This window comes from Mustela nigripes, chromosome 2 (genome assembly GCF_022355385.1).
Source record: "Mustela nigripes isolate SB6536 chromosome 2, MUSNIG.SB6536, whole genome shotgun sequence".
Lineage (NCBI taxonomy): Eukaryota > Metazoa > Chordata > Mammalia > Carnivora > Mustelidae > Mustela > Mustela nigripes.
Window position 1 is genome coordinate 152,023,348 of NC_081558.1, and position 12,061 is coordinate 152,035,408.

Consider the following 12,061-nt stretch of genomic DNA (forward strand, 5'->3'; position numbering starts at 1 on the left):
CCTGACCCAGGACCTCCGGGGCCCTGGGGGCATTCTAGCTCCAGAGGATCTACAGAAATGCAAATTGGCCTGAACTGAGCCTTAGTGGTCTGTCTTCTTGATTCCTGGGTGTGGCTCTTTCTCTGCTTCTGGGGACTGTTGATTCTCCTTTGTTTTCCTCTGAGCTGCACTATTTTGCACTATTTTATTGGTGTGGATTCAGTACTGGTAGTTGACACAAATTCTTCCTGAAAAGAAGTGGAATAGAAGTCATCCTTGTTTCCTAAGTAGACCTGAACAGATTCCATAGTCAAGTAGACCTTTCCCAGCCCCCTGGGCCTTCATGTGCTCTCCAAGCCCAAGATTTTATTTTATTTTTTATGTTTTAAAAATATTTTATTTGTTTATTTGACAGAGAGAAATCACAAGTAGGCAGAGTGGCAGACAGAGAGAGGGAGAAGCAGGCTCCCTGTTGAGCAGAGAGCCTGATGCGAAGCTTGATCCCAGGACCCTGAGACCACGACCAGAGCTGAAGGCAGAGGCTTTAACCCACTGAGCCACCCTGGTGGCCCTATTTTATTTTCCAAAGATTTTATTTATTTATTTGACAGACAGAGATCACAAGTAGGCAGAGCAGCAGGCAAAGAGAGAGGAGGAAGCAGATTCCCTGTTGAGCAGACAGCCGGAGGCAGGGCTTGATTCCTGGACGCTGGGATCATGACCTGAGCTGAAGGCGAGGCTTTACTTTAACCCACTGAGCCACCCAGGTGCCCCCAAGCTCAAGATTTTAGAAAGCATCTTCTCTTCTTAACAGGTTGAACGAATTAGTTTGCTCTTTAAGAAATTCAACAAAGTCCCACTTTTTGTCATCTACACAATGACCTGTAAACATTGAAGGAACAAGGCTTGACAGGATGAAGGAAGAATGGGCTTTCCCTTGGTGTTTGGGGCGCTGTTTCCTCACTGCTGCTCCCATGTGGCCACTCTCCAGATAGGATGTGGCCAAATGGGTTCCCATTTACGGGATTCAAGGGAGAATAAGACAGAAGAAGGTTGGGCCCTGGAGTCCTTAGCTCCTAAAAACCATCCTTTAATTTACAAGCAATGTTCTAAATCGAGTACATCTTCACTAGATATTAGGGTTAGGGTCAAGGTCAAGCTACATTCATTAACTATGGAACCTTTTTGTAGGGCAATCTTACCTGCCTAAGGGGTTTTAAAAAATACAGTGGGAGAAGATACAGTCACCAAGGTACTGAGCACATGACCTGTCCCTAGAAATAGGTCACTACATATAATGATTGTTTCATCTTAGCTGAGGACCAGCAGCTGGCCCTCTAGGGACTTGGCAGGTAGCTTCTGTGGCCAGCTGGCCATCTACCCCCGACAGCCACACCCCACTCAGCCCATCCTCCACTCTGCTCAAGGGCAATAAACAGACAGGCCAGGTGCAGGTGGGACTCCCTCCTATTAGGCATGGCTTGCTTCCGATTGGTAGAGAAGTGGGCCAGCTCACAGGCATATGACACGTTGCCTTGGTTCCTTTTTATCAGCCTCCCCTTTCTGCCACCCTGGTCCTGAACCTTTAGCTCCTGTGAGATCTTGGGTTTGCAGATTTCTGTTATCTTGCAAAGTGTTGATCTGTGTTGCCTTTGTTCCTTGTCCTGGGGTCAGAGAGGAAGGTGGGAAAAGTCATCCTACTCTGAAAGCCACCAAAAGAAAGATCAAGTGTGCTCCACGCCTGGCACCTCAGGTTTGAAAGCAATGGCCAACTACATACTTCATGTTCTACACAATCAGCTTTAAGGACTCACGGACACATGTAACATGAAATCGCATTGAAAGAAATCTTGTTACCGAACTGTTGACTTGCAGAAGACAGTTTAGGGACACTGCCCCTCACCCACGCTGTCATTTCCAGTTTGGCCAATGCCCAGTCACACTGACCTGTGTAGCCACAGCTGTGACATCCTCCTGGAGCACCCCTGGTCTCCCTGCCCCCAGGTCTTGCCAACCCTGCATACTCCCAGTCCTCCCGAGCATCCCAAATAGTGACACAGCTCCCCTCCTGGAGCATTCCCTGTCCCCCTACCCCTGGGTCTGTCCAACCCTGCACACCCCAAGTCCTCCTGAGTGTCCCATGTCATGACTCCTGTCACACATGGCTGTCATTTGTTGGCTCTCAGGCTGTCTTTTTTCCTTGAAGTAGATCTCACAGATACCTGGCTGGATGGTAGGTGGATGAATGGCTTTGGGATCTTTTCGTCCTGGAATAGCAGGTGTCCTTCAAAAGCCCAATGGGCAGGGGGAGTCTCTGTCCCTCTGTGTGCCCCCGGCCTTGGTGGAACCTAGTGTCAAGGACAAGGGACTTGGGAGTCCTCCCAGATGAAGCTTGTTCTATGAAGGTGGCTTCCTTCTGAGATAATTATTCAACCACATTGCGTGGCATTCCTGTGGAGCAGAATGCATGCTGCTGTATTGTATTCTCCTTGCACACTGTGGCTAACAAAGAGGAAACACACGCTCACCCTCACAAGTTCACAGTTACACCTCCGTTTCTGAGCATCACGGCCACGGAAATGACAGTGAATTCCCATTGGGCGGCAGACCTGTAGACATGCCATTCAAGGTGTCAGTAGAGGAGGATGGACATGGTGTTGTGGCTAAAAGGATGGCATCCCTTGCCTCTGGGGGTGAAGAAATTAGATTTGACCCAGAAGGTGCTATGTTCTCCTCAAAGAAGGGACATGATCCTAGGATCTTTGAGACCAGGGATTGGCACAGACTTTTCTGTAATGTCTTCTGTAAAGATTTTCAGTTAGGTGTTGCCGTCCATGTAGTGACTCCACTCTTGCATTGGGGCTTGAAAGCAGCCACAGACCATCCATAAGTAGTGTTCCAGACACACTTGATTGCAAGAATACGGGGGTGGGGGAGGTCCAATTGGCCCATGGGTCATAGTTTCTGACACTCCAGATCTGCAACATGTTGGATGATGGGAGAGAGGGCTCTTTGTTTCCAGTGGTAGAGTGGGAAGACACTGGGATCTATCCTTCCTGACCCCAGCCCCTGTACTTGAATGGAAAGAAAGATGATAGTGAGATTGGTCAAAAGTTAATGCCTCAGGAATTCCCTCCTTTTCCCCCCATTTCTCAGTCAGCCTCGAGCTTCCCCCAACACGTTTGTCTGGTTTGGCTGAGTCAGTCCTCACTGCCTTGTGGGTAGATCTGGAGGGTTATATACCATACTGATGGGCATCTTATTCAGGCCAAGACCATGAGCACACTTAAGGTTCTTCTGAGTTAGTGGAGGATCTCTCATTTGTGGGCTTCAGGACAAGTCTGATTGAACCCTCAGCAATGTTATGGGGCACCTGGCTTCCTGGGTCCTCTGTGGCGCTGCCATGGGCCTGGCCTAGGCAATAAAAAGCCTAGCTTTTACCATTTCCTCTACCCTCTGTCAGTATCTGGGTTTCCTATTAACTGTGTCTTTGCAGACAAACTCTGAGATGGCCTACGGCTTGGGACTCCATTGACATCCCAGAGTCTCATTATACCCAGTGACAAAGGTTTCTGTGGCCCTGGCATGACCGTTGTTCCCAGAATATGACCCATGAAGAGTCCCATGAGAGTCTGGCAGTACAGGAAAGATCTGCGGGTACTGAGGTGGGATCGCCAGGGAGGTTAATGGAGGGCTGTGTTCACATGGGGCATCAGGTTCTGGGTTTGTGGCCAGGGGGGCTGCCAACGTTCGTGGTGGCCTCAGGGGGGCATGCAGTTTCTCCCGTTCTGAGAGTTCTGTGCACAAAGGGCACTGTTTCCTCCTGGGGTCAGGTGGACTCCTGGGGTGTGACTTAGAGGTCCCCAATCTAGGGGGCTTCAGGGCCAGGACTCTGGGGACAGAAACCTGAGAACCCAACTCAGGGTTGTGTTTCGGGCCAAGGGGCATGGGGGCTCACCTGCTGGTGCTGAGGTGGGCTCCCCGGGGGTCTGAGGAGAGCAAGGTTTGGTAGGTGTTTGGAGGAGATTCGGGCCACGTGTGCACCCAGTGTTTAGAGCACTCTCTTGCAGGCTTTGGTCCATGACAAAACGGAACCGAGGGCTAGGCCCAGGTGGCTCCCACGAAGGCGCCCTGCTGCCGGGAGCAAGTTCTCCTGGGGATTCCAGTGAATTCTCACGAGTTTTCTGCCCAAATCAACATCAATTTGGCAGAAAGCTCGTGAGAATTGTCTGGTGTTAGGTGGTGACTTGGGCTGGGCACCTGCCTGGTGTTGGGAGTACTTTCTTGCTAGGTGCATGTTGTGGCCATGTGGTCCACGAGCCGGGTCCATACAACTCCACTGAGGGCCCCCACGGAGGCAAGTTCCCTGGGGTCTGTGATATGGGAGGGGGTGATATTCAAGGGGGTTGCTGTAGGTCGGGGTGGCCCGAGGGGGGCATGTAGATTTCTCTGGGTATGAGGGTTTTGCGCAGCTCCAATGGTATGTTGACCCCTGGGTGGCAGGCCGAGTCCTGTGGTATGGCTCAGGAGACCCCAATCCAGAGGGTTTGTGGGATAGGCCCCTGGGGACAGAAGCCTGAAAACCTAACCTAGGGTTCAGGTTAGGGACTAGGGGCATGTCAGATCTGATCTGCCAGTACTAAGACTGGCATCCCAGGGGGCTGAGTAGAGGGAGGTTTTGGCCATGTGTGCACCTGGCTCTTAGAACGTTTCCTCACAGAGTTCGGGCCGTGACCACTCAGGACCTCAGGCCAGGCCCCGTTGGCGCTCCTGAAGGTCCGCACAGCCGAAAAGGAGTTTGCTAGAGGTTTCCGGTCAATTCTCCTGAGCTTTCTGCCCAAATCAATATCGATTTCATCAGAAAGCTGGTGAGAATTGGCCAGTGTTGTGCAGCAATTCAGGCCACATTTGCACCTGCTGTTGAGAGTGGTTTCTGGTTAGGTGTGTGTTGCAGCCATCCGGGAACTCGGGCTGGGGACACCAAATGTCATGGTTGGTGAAGTCAGAAGGAGAGTTTGGGAATTCTCCTGGATAGAGGCAGGCTAGTGGCTTCAAGAGGCTTGGCGTCAGGAACCCTGGGGTGAATTTCTTGCCTGATGCTGGGTGAGTCAGGTTATCCCACAGGTTTTCCATTTCCTCCTTAGTAAATTGCTGGCATGGAATGTTCTGCTTAAAGCAGAATCCTCTTGCACCGTCAGTGGGCATGTGGGTTGTTGCAGTCACTCTGCAAAAGAGTATGGTGATTCCTCCAAAAGCTAAAAACTGGACAACCCTAGGATCCAGCAATTGCACTCCTAGGTATTTACCCAAAGGACTCAAAAATGCATGTTTAGTGGGGTAAAAGCATCATGGTATTTAAAGCAGCAATATCAACAATAGCAAAACTAGGGAGAGAGTCCCAATGTCTATTCACTGAAAAATGGAGAAAGAAGATGTGGGAGATACATATGTATATCATCTATATCTATATCTATATCTATACACAATGGAATAGGAGCCAGCTTCAGAAAGAATGAAATCTTACCATCTGCAAGGATGTGGATGGATCTAGAGTAGATTCAGCTAAGCATATCAGTAAGAAAAAACCAGTACCCAATGACTTGAGTCCTGTGGAATTTTCAGAAAGAAAACAGAGGAACATGATGTGGGGAGAAAGAGAGGCCAATGAGGAAACAGACTCCACCTTAGAGCACAAACTGAGGGTTGCTAGCAGGCAGGGGTGTGTGTGGGGGAGGGTTAAATGGGTGATGGCTATTAGGGAGGGCACTTGCTGTGATGAGGTGTTCTATGCAGGTGAGGAATTGTGAAATCCTACCCCTGAAGTAAAGGAAGTAACACTGCATGGAAACCAATTGGAACTGAAGTCAATGAAGAAAAGAAGACCATGTTCTGCTTTTATGAAGAGAGAGGTACAAATGGAGTGATTTTCACTGTCCTATTCTGCGGAGGATCATTTTCAAACACACTGTGGTAGGATATGCTAGATTCTTATTGCATAATGGGTCCTCAGAAAGCTGCCATCAAAGATTGAGATCTCAGAGCATGTCCATTTTCCATTGATATGTTACTTCCAGTTTGCCCAGGTACAAAGGTAAGTGGAGAGAAATAGGACAGAAGAGGAAAGGAGGTGTTAAGCATTGGGGAGGTAGTCTTTTCCCTTTCTCTTGAAAGCCTTGGGCCAGTGTAATTTTAGAAGAAGGAGGGGGGATCCCAGAGCTTTGTGGCAGACGGGAGTTCTAGGTCTGCCTAGAGCAGACGGGTCTCTGAGGTGAGCTGAGCTAAGGGCATAGGATGCCCTGTCTGCCAGTGCTGAGGCAGGTTCCCTGGGGTGCTGAGTTGAGGGCAGGGTCAGACAGCACGTCAGACTGTGGGTTTGTAGCTAGGGGGACTGCAGAAGGTGGGGGTGTCCTCAGGGGGGCATGCAAGTTTCTCCAGCTCTGAAGGGTTCTGCACAGCTCCAAATGGCACAGTTTCCATCTGGGTGGCAAGCAAACCCCTGGGGTTTGACTCCGGGATCCTGAATCAGGAGGTCTTGGGGGACACACCCCTGTGGACAGAAGCCTGAAAACCCAATCTAGGGTTCGGGATAGGGCCTAGGGTCATGGCAGGCCCGATCTGCCAGTGCTGAGCATGAAACCCCAGGTGTCTGAGTACAGGGTGGGTTTGACCAACATTCAGTGGTGATGCGAGTACACCTGACTTTTAGAGCGCTTTGTTGAAGGCTTCCGGCGACACCATGTTGGACCCCAGGCCCGACTCAGGCGGCTCCCCTGAAGGCCCCCACTGCTGGAATAGAGTTCACCGGGGCTTTCCAGCCAATTCTCAGGAGCTTTCTGCCCCAGTCGATGTCGATTGGGGCAGAAAGCTCCTGAGAATTGGCCAGTGCTGGGCAGTGATTCGGCCAGCCTGTACTGGGAGCGTTTTATTTTTTGTTTTGTTTTTTTGCTAGATGTATGTTGTGGCCCTTTGAGAATGCGAACTGGGCCCATGCTGCTCCCCGAGGGACCCCTCAGAGGACAGCTCCCATGGCACAGTTAAGGTAGGTTGTGAGCAATAGCATCAGGCTCCAGGGTTTTTCGACAGAAGGGTGCACCAAAGGTGAGCATGGTCTGAGGTGGGCATGCAGGTTTCTCCTGCTCTGAGTGTTTCCCACAACTTCCAAAGGAACGGTTTTTTCCTGGCAGGCAGAGTCCTGCGTTATGGCTCAGAGGTCCCCAAACTGGAGGCCCTGAGCGCCAGGCCAGGCCTCTGGGGATGGAAGCCTGAGAACCCAACTCAGGGTTAGAGTTTGGGCTTAGGGACATGGCAGGCCCCAACTGCCGGTGCTGAGGTGGGCTCCCCCGGGGGGGCTGAGTAGAGGGCAGGTGTGGCCAGCATTCAGATGCCACCCAGGCAGTGCGTGAACCTGGTGTTTTGAGTGCTTTCTTGCAGGCTTTAGGTGATACTATGCAGGACCCTGGGCAGGCCCAGGCTGCTTCCCTGAAGGCCCTGACACTGGAAGTGAGTTTGCTGGGGCTTTCCGACCAACTCTCAGGAGCTTTCTGCCCAAATCAACATCCATTTGGGCAGAAACTCGTGAGAATTAGCTGACACTGGGCGGTGATTCAGATGATGCTCTTGCACTGCGCTGGGAGTACTTTCTCACTAGGAGTGTGTTGGGTCTGTGTGAACCTGTGAGCCAGACCCACACAGCTCCCTGAGGGGCCCTGCAGAAGAAAGCTCCCTGGTGGGGGTGGGGGGTGGGGTGGGGGGGATGAGGGAGGGGGTGCGCATTAGCGTCAGGCTCCAGCTTTTTTTGGCAGAAGGGAGCGTGGAAGGAGAGGGTTGCCTGAGGTGGGCATGTAGGTTTGTTTCTCCTCTCTTACTGTTTCCCGCAGCTCCCAACTGCACGGTTTTCTCCTGGGTGGCAGGCAGAGTCCTGTGGTATGGCTCAGGGGTCCCCAATCTGAAGGGTTTGAGGGACCAGACTGCTGGGGATGGAAGCCTGAGAAACCAACTCAGGGTTAGGGTATGGGCCTAGGGGCATGGCAGGCCCCACCTGCCAGTGCTGTTGCGGGTCCCTGGGGGGGGCTGAGTAGAGGGCGGGTTTGGCCTGCATTCTAAGGGGGCTGGGGTGGCACGTGCACCCACCCTTTAGAGCTCTTTCCTGTAGGCTTTGGGCAACACCATGCATTACACAAGGCAGGGCCCAGGTAGCTCCCCAGAAGGCCCCCTCCACCGGAAGCCACTTTGCCAGGGCTTTCCAGCCAATTCTCATGAGCTTTCCGCCCAAATCAATGTTGATTTGGGCGGAAAGCTCATGAGAATTGGCCAGCATTGGGCTGCGATTTAGGCCGTATGCCGGCCCTGTGCTGAGAGTGCTTTCTTGCTAGGTGTGTGTTGCGGCCATGCTAGACCACAATTTGGGCCCACATGGCTCACGGAGGCCCTCTTCAGAGTTGAGTCCTGGGAGGTGGGAGGGGCGGGCAGAGTTGAGTTAGGGTGTTAGACTTTGCCTTGGGCTCCGGCCTTTTTCAGCAGAAGGGGGCGCCGAAGGTGAGGGTGGCCTGAGGTGGTCATGCAGGTTTCTCCTGCTAGGAGTGTTTCATGCAGTTCCCAAGGGCACAGTTTCCTCCTGGATGCCACACAGAGTCCTGCAGTATGGCTCGGGGTCCCTAATCTGGGGGGCTTGGGAGCCAGGCCTGAAAACCCAAACTAGGGTTAGGGTTAGGGCCTATGGGCGTTACAGGCCTGATATGCCAGCGCTGACACAGGCTCTCCTCATGGCTGAGTTGAGGGCATGTCTCTGGCAGTGTGGTAGAATCCAACTTTATGGATGTGGGGTGGCCAATGGTGGGAGTGGCTTTAGGGGGGCATGCAGGTTTCTCCCCCTCTGAGGGTTTGGCGCAGTGCCAACAGTGACAGGTTCCTGCCTTGTGGTGGGCAGAGACCTGGGGTGTCACTCAGGGTTCCTTAATCCAGGGGGCTAGGGTGCAAGGCCTCTTGGGATGGAAGGCTGAAAACCAAACTAGGGTTATGTTTAGGGCTTAGGGACATGGCAGGCCCAATCTGCTGGTGCTGAGGTGGACTCCCCTCAGGACTGAGTTGAGGGCATGCATCCAGCAGCGCAGCGGAATACGGATTTATGGCTGGGGGCCCGCCAATCATTGGGGTAGCTTTAGGGGGGCATGCAGATTTCTCCCCCTCTGAGGGTTCTGCACAGCTCCAAATGGCATGGAGTCCTACCGTGGCTGGCAGAGTCCTGGAGTATTGCTCAGGGGTCCTTAATCTGGGGGGGCTTGGGAGCTAGGTCCTTCAGAAGGGAAGCCTTCTGGGGGTTAGGGCCTAGGGCCATTACAGGCCTGATCTGTCAGCACTGAGGCAGGCTCCCTTCAGGGCTGAGTTGGCATCTGGCGCCAAGGCAGAATCCGGCTTTATGGCCGGGGGGCTGCCGATGGTGGGGGTGGCTTTAGGGGGTCATGCAGTTTTCTCCCCTTCTGAGGGTTTGGTGCTGCAGCTCCAGACCACAAGATTTCCTCTGCATGGTGGGTGGAGTCATGAACTGTCACTCAGAGGTCCTTAAACCTGGGGCTTGGGGGCCAGGCCTCTTGGAATGGAAGCCTAAAAACCCAATCTAGGGTTAGGGTTAGGGACTAGGGACATGGCGACCTGATCAGCCGGTGGTGAGGCAGGCTATCCAATGGGCTGAGTTGAGGGAGGGCATCAGGTGGTGTGTCGGAGTCTGGGTTTGGGTCCAGTGGGGGTGTAGATGCTGGGGGTGACCTGAGGGGGCATGCAGGTTCTCTGGCTCCGAGGGTTCTGTGCATCTCCAAAGAGCACCATTGTGCCCTAAGCAGCTGGTGGAGTGCCGGCATGAGTCTCAGGCATCCCCAATCCGGTGGGCTTGGGAGCCAGCCGTCTGGGCATGGAAGCCTGTACACCCCACCTATGGTTAGGATTAGGGCCTAGGGGCATGGCAGGCCTGATCTGCTGGTGCTGAGGCAGGTCCCCTCAGGGTGAATTGAGGTCATGCATCCGGCATCATGATAGAACGCGACTTTATATGGCTGGGGGCCGCCAATTGTGGGGTGTGGCTTTAGGGTGGCATGCAGGTTTCTACCCTTCTGAGGGTTTGGCGCAGCTCCAAGTGCATGGTTTCCTACTGCGTAGCTGGCAGAGTCCTGGAGTGTCACACAATGGTTGTTAATCCGGGAGGCTTGAGAGCCAGGCCCCTCAGAATGGAAGCCTGAAAACAAACAAACAAAAAAAAAAGGATTATGATAGTGCCTAGGGGCATTACTGGCCCAATCTGATGGTGCTGAAGCAGGCTCCCCTCACGGCTGAGTTGAGGGCATGCATCTGGTGGTGCGGCGGAATCCGACTTTATGGCCGGGAGCCACTGATGGTGGTGGTGATCTTGGTGGGCATGTAAGTTTATCCTGCTCTGAGGGTTTTGCGCATCTTCAAATGGCACAGTTTCCTCCTGGGTGGCAGGCGGACTCCTGGATTGTGGCCCAGAGGTCCCCAATCTGGAGGGAAGTGCCAGTTTGGCTTTAGATCTGTGGAGTGATTGTGAGCTGCATTAAGAGTCTGTGGAAGGCCTGGCAGTGCCCATTCGCACCACTGGAGGGAGTGGTGAGCGGTGGTGGGAGAGACCCTGGAAGGCGTGGCAATGCTGCTTGCCACCACTGGAGGCAGTGGCGAGCTGCAGTGGGAAAGATGCTGGGAGAGGAGTCAGTGCATCCTGTTGGCACTGAGGGTAGTGGTGAAGTGCTGGGTGAGAGACCCTGAAAGGTGAGGCACTGCAGCTTGTTTCTACAGGAGGAACTGGTGAGCTGTCTAGTGTCTGTTTCTCCAGGCTCAAGAGTGGTGGGAACAACCTCTGGAGCTATCCCCCTCTCAGCATTGTGCCCCCTGTCCCCAGGTTTGGTGGTAATGGACTGTCAGGATGGTGCAGATGGGGCCTCCTGGTGGGGGGTCTGGAGCCAGGGGGAACCAAACCTGACTCATGGTGCATTTGGAACTGAGGAGTTGAGTGTTTGAAGAGTATATTTGCTACTCCAAAAAGGAGAAGGGCACTGGTTGGCTTTAGAAGGAAGTTAATTACCACTTAAGAAACAAGCATGTGTCTCTCCTTCTCCCAGGAATTGGAGCAGGTGTGCAGGCTTTAGGTGGGAGGTGCCTGCTTATCCCCACCTGACAACCCTTCTTCGCTCTGGCTCCATGAGACCTAAAATTTGGAAAACAGCCTCTGAGTCAGTCATGCACCTTGTCCCAGGATGTCAGCATTCAGAGAAAACAGCAGGCCCATGGGGCACAATGTCACATCCATGCCAGGATGGGAGGTAAAACTCTCTTTCATCCCAAACCTCCTGGGCTTTTGTCTCCACTGGAGCCACAAAATCACACTGAAGCAGCAGTCAGCCATCTAGAGTGGGTGCCAGAGTTCCCGAGTTTCCCTGCAGGGAGCATCTGGCAGGAGATCTCATTTTCTCCATTTATTTCTGGCTTACAAAGGTATTTGGAACATCTCTTTCCTAGGCAATCCCTTGGATTTGGAAGGGACGATGAGATTGACTCAGTGTGTGTTTTCAATATAGAATGTGTTCCTTCATGTAACAGTGTTTATTCCACTGGGCCTAGGCTGTGGTGGAATGGCCAGCATCTACAGTTATGTGGCTATTTGTGGTCACATAGAGATGTGGGTGATGTCTCCTCTTTTGTCAAAGGTGATGGATCCTAATGGATTTGTCTTTTCATCCAAAGAGTTCCAATGAGGGCAGAGGGGAAATTCAAAAGGATCCCTAGGAGCCTTGGATGATTTTAAAGGGAAGCTTGACTTCCTAGTTTCACTCAGTGGATCATCTAGAGAGTTGGACATGCTGTATTTTCTCTGCAGTTTCATGGTTGGTGAAGTCAGAAGGAGAATCTTTTGGAATTCCCCTGGATAGAGGCATTCTGGTGGCTTCATGGGGTTTGGTGTCAGGAACCCTGGGGTAAATTTCTGTGGCTGCTTGCCCAATGCTGGGTGAGTCAGGTTATCCCACAGGTTTTCCACTACCTCCTTAGGAAATTGCTAGCAGGAAATGTTCTGCTTAAAGTG